Below are 5,644 nucleotides of genomic sequence, written 5' to 3' on the forward strand. Positions count from 1 at the left end.
GCTCCTTTAATTAACTGGAGGTCACTGCAGTAGCTGTGGGAAACCTTAGCCATGACATCCAAATCTAATTGACTTGTTTTCAATCATACAATCAGAGTGACTGATGGAGCCATGGAAAAACACATCAGTTATCCTATGGGACACACTATAGTCCATGACGTATGGCAGCATGAATGCAGAGAGATTGGCACGTGCACTCACTTAACCCAAACAAAATCCTTTTAGTGACCGTGTGCCCACGTCAATAGCCTACAGTCAAAGACCCATCTGTCATGTTACTACATTTTGGAAGTGTGTTTTTCAATATGGTGATGATGCGGAAAATGGCCCTGAGAATCTGCTGGTTGCTGGGGGAAAAAAAGAGTAAGCGACTGTGGGACCAGAAAAGGCACTTGCATGGGGGAGAAAGAGCCTGGGGAGCAATAAAACTGAGACACGATGTCAAAAAGGATTTAAAAAAAAATTGCTACAAGTATTGTGACTCCAGTGGTGGCTCAGAGAGAGAAGGACGAATGTCCTATTACTACGACAATGGCATTGTCCAATCTGAGGCTACAGTACCTTTGGAAAGTTTACAGACCCCTTGACGTTTTCCACATTTTGTAAACATTACAGCCTTATTCTAAAATGTATTTTAAAAATACAAATCCTCAGCAATCTACACATAATACCCCATAATGAAATTGAGCTCGGGTGCATCCTGTTTCCATTGATCATCCGTGAGATGTTTCTACAACTTTATTGGAGTCCAGTTGTGGCAAATTCAATTGGATGGACATAATTTGAAAAGGCACACACTTGTCTATATAAGGTCCCACAGTTGACAGTGCATGTCAGAGCAAAAACCAAGCCATGTGGTCGAAGGAATTGTCTGTAAAGCTCCGAGACAGGATTGTGTCGAGACACAGGTCTGGGGAAGGGTACCAACAAAATGTTTGCAGCATTAAAGTTCCCCAAGTCCACAGTGGCCTCCATCATTCTTAAATGGAAGAAGTTTGTAACCACAAAGACTCTTCCTAGAACTGGCCGCCCGGCCAAACTGAGCAATCGGGGGAGAAGGGCCTTGGTCAGGGATGTGACCAAAAACCTGATGGTTTCTCTGACAGATCTATAGAGTTCCTCTGTGGAAATGGGAGAACCTTATAGAAGGACAACCATCTCTGCAGAACTCCACCAATCAGGCCTTTATGGTTAAGTGGTCAGATGGAAGCCACTCCTCAGTAAAAGACACATGACAGCCCGCTTGGAGTTTTCCAAAAGTCACCTAAATACTCTCAGACCATGAGAAACGAGATGCTCTGCTTTGATTAAATGAAGATTGAGCTCTTTGACCTCACGTCTGGAGGAAACCTTGCACCATCCGTACAGTGAAGCATGGTGGTGGCAGCATCATGCTGTGGGGACGTTTTTCAGCGGCAGGTACTTGTAGACTAGTGTGAAAAATGACATTCTTACCACTTCCAAGAGGATGGGGTTAGTCATTTTCTCGCTCTTTGAAATGTTTCCTGAGGCTATGGTCTTGGGAGAGGAGTTAGTGGAATTCAGCAGTTTTACCGGTATAAAAGGTATCAAGATTATGCCGCAAACTACCAAATTAAATAAGGACTGTCCATTTTGTTTTTGTCATATGGCTTACAACACACACACACACACAAACACAACTTACTAGTTGTGAATATGGGTTAGTGTCAAGGTTTCTTAAAGGGGCACACACACACATAGAATTATCAGATTTTTTTTCAGTTTTAATTGACCACGTGAATTATTTTGATAAAAATGTATTGAAGAAACTTACTGTAGACCTGGCATACGAAATGTATCTTCTGCACATCTATCACTCCAGTGTTTATTTGCTAAATTGAAATTATTTTGCCACTACGGCCTATTTATTGCCTTACTTCCTAATCTTACTTTATTTGCACACACTGTATATAGACTTTTCTATTGTGTTATTGACTGTATGTTTGTTTATTCCATGTGTAACAACTGTGTTGTTGTTTGAATCGCACTGCTTTGCTTTATCTTGGCCAGGTCGCAGCTGTAAATGAGAACTTGTTCTCAACTGGCCTACCTGGTTAAATAAAGGTGAAATAAAAATAAAAAACAGCATCCAGTTGAAGTCATCAACTGCCTTTTTCTCTCTGGAGTTCAACAGAAGTCCACGTGGAGTGAGCATGGAGAGAGATCCGTTCCGAAACTTCTCTCATATTGCTGGTATACTGGTTGGCAAATAGACGAGACATAATGAGTTGTGTTGGGGTTGAAATTGGGACATTGTCATGGGCCATCCATTTTGAACTGTGAAGCTATATTAAGAAGGAAAATTAAGAATTGCCAGAATATTGAGAGCCGGAGAAGGGAGGGGGTTGGTCAACTGTACCCGTAATTGATTTAGGCTTGTCTGAAATTGTTATTGTGGGCTATCAGGTTGATTGTGGTCTACTTTGTTAAATTGATAGTTATTTAGGTTAAGAATGCATTGAGATACTGATCTGTAATTATAACCCTGATGAGGAACTTAATACTAGAATTATGAGATTAATATGTTGTACATTTAATATAAATGTTGGGGGTTTTCATTTTGAGTGATATAACCAACGTGAATCAATGAGCAATGTCATTATACATTTTGGTTGGATAATGAATTGGGTTTTAATTATGATTTGGAAACTGAACGATTTCCCTGACCTATTCCTGACTACATCTCTGATGATGACCCCAATTCTGAGCATAAGAACCCAGATGTGGAGCTCATGTTCCTACTAAGTGTACAAAGTGCCCAGAGTGTCTGTCACTGGTGTAGGAAGGGTTCCTTCTAAATGGGGTGGACATTTTTATCATGCTGACCCCCTACTTTTGTGTATGGTGCCAGTGTGATGACTGTCTGATTTGCTGTAATGAAGCTTGTGTTTGATTTAATTTTTATGTTTCATTTTCTGTTCCAGATTGACAGTGTTTAGATAAGAAAGGTTTAAAACTCAGCAACCCAAAGAAAGGTTGTTTACTATGGATGAAATGTCAGGCACCAGAAATATGTACATTGTTTGTTTAAATGTATGTTTAACAATAATTATGTAATGATTGTATCCTTTATTTTTCCAGAAGAAGCTTAGCTTCTTGAGGGGAATGTGATAGAAAAATTACATACTTACCTTATTTGTTTGATATTAATAGTAAAAGACTATATATTTAACTAAGGCTGAGTTTTTATGGTGTCCACTCTAGCTTCCTGCAGCTAGTTTGGGCATTGAGGAAATGGGTTTTACTAGAGGGTGAGAAAACTTTACAGCCACATTCCATTCTATCATTAGTGGTGCATGTGAGGCATATGTCTCCTGTCTAACTGGGCCTGCATTCTATAGATGAGATTGTGTGTGTGTGTGACTCGAGATAGAGATAGCCTGAAGGAATAGAACAAACATTTCAGTGTTTGTTCTCATCTTTGCGTCAGGGAAACGTAGCCTGGGGCCAGCCATAGTTGAAGCAGTTTTAGGTTTGGTATATAAAGACCCGGTATTCTCTGTATGATTCAGACTCTCAGTCCAGCAGTCAAGACTGTCGGGTTGACGGTCTCATTGCAATAATTAATCGATATTAAATAAGATTGTTTGAAGAAATGACCAAGTATCTCTCAGTACTGAAAAGGACAACGACCCTAAGCTCACAGCCAAGACAACGCAGGAGTGGCTTTGGGTCAAATCTCTGAATGTCCTTGAGTGGTCCAGCCAGAGCCCGGACTTCAACCCAATCGAACAACTCTGGAGAGACCTAAAAAAAGCTGTGCAGCAACGCTCCCCATCCAACCTGACAGAGCTTGAGAGGATCTGCAGAGAGGATTGGGAGAAACTCCCCAAATACAGGTGTGCCAAGCTTGTAACGTCATACCCAAGAAGACTCAAGGCTGTAATCGCTGCCAAAGGTGCTTCAACAAAAAAGGTACTGAGTAAAGGGTTTGAATACTTATGCAAATGTAATATTTCAGTTATTTGTTATTTATTTTTTGGGCAAAAAATGTTTAAAAATGTTTTTTTTGCTTTGTCATTATGGGTTATTGTGTGTAGATTGATGAGGGGGGAAAGCTATTTAATCAATTTTAGAATAAGGCTTTATCGTAACAAGTGGTCTCAATACTTTTCCGAATGCATTGTATGTATAGATAAATATTTACGGAGAAACAGGAGGATACATGCATCTCCATCAGTTCTCGCATGTTTATGTCCATTGTGAGCACCTGGCAATGACTAAGGCCTAATAGGCTTTTGCATTTACCGTCCAAGGACTCAGATTTGCACCAGTAAATTCCTGTAAAATCTTCACACATGCGTGTATCCAAGAGAAAAAAAGTCGCCCCTGTGAGTATAAACCCTGATGGAACTGAAGAACTTGGGAATGTAGAAGCAATCTTGATATTCAATTTTAAAAAAATTATAATCCATGGTGTTTTCCTGTCTTTACCAACATTTAAAAAAACTGCACCCCCCTCCCCAACATAAAAAAAAAATATATATATATATATATATTTTTTTGTCTTTCAAATATTTTTTATTAAACACACACAAGAATGGTGTATAGGTATGCAAGACAGGTATACAATTCTTATCTAAACATAAAAGAGCATACAGGAACAACAAGACCCAGAGTTCTGGGTGCAAAACAAATAATACAAAACACGACATACAAAACAAGGACATGTAGAAAGAAAGAGGGTAGATGCGCGTGTGGGTAAATCCCCCCCAAACATGGAAGGTTTAGCATTCCCAAATGTTGGGAGGTGTTTTCTAACGTAGTCTCTAATTTGTAGGTATCTGAAAAAATTACTTCTGGGAAGGTTATAAGTTTCCCTCAGCAACTCAAAGGAAGCAAAGGTCCCTTCTATGTATAAATCCCCTATGGTACTTATCCCCAACTCTCCCCATCCCTCAAAAGGTGTTATCAAGGTTAGAGGGGGAAAAGGAGGGATTCCTGGCGACAGGGCGCATGAATGACATTGGTCTAAGCTCAAAGTGGACTTTAATTTGCTTCCAGATTCGGACTGTGCTATGTATAATAGGATTGTTACAATAAAGTGACATCTCCAGATTGACAGGCGACAAAATTACAGTGCCAATAGAGAAGGGGTGACACTCCTCACGCTCCATAGTAAGCCGGAAGTGCGGCATCCAGCGGAAACGTAACAATGCGGAGGTTAGCGGCCCAGTAATAAAATATAAAATTTGGGAGAGACAATCCTCCTTCCATCTTGGATTTACAGAGGTGTTTTTTACCTATCCTGTGTGTTTTATAATCCCAGATGAAAGGATTGATAATTGAGTCCAGTTGTCTATGAAAGGATTTAGGTATGAATACTGGGATGTTCTGATATAGGTAGAGCAGTTGTGGGAGGAAGACCATTTTAATGGCATTAATACTTCCGAGCAGAGAAATTGGGAGAGTTCTCCAAAATAGTATGTTTGCCTTGAGTTTTTGTATCAGAGAGGGGAAATTCTCTTTAAATAGTAAGGAGTATTGTTTGGTAACTATAATTCCTAGGTAGGTACATTTTTCTGAAGATTTCTAGCCAGGAGGTGTTTTGCGACTGTATGGGCATTAATTCACTCTTGTTCCAATTTATTCTGTATCCCGAGAAGGTACCAAACAAATTGAT

Source organism: Oncorhynchus tshawytscha, linkage group LG09, assembly GCF_018296145.1.
Source record: "Oncorhynchus tshawytscha isolate Ot180627B linkage group LG09, Otsh_v2.0, whole genome shotgun sequence".
NCBI lineage: Eukaryota > Metazoa > Chordata > Actinopteri > Salmoniformes > Salmonidae > Oncorhynchus > Oncorhynchus tshawytscha.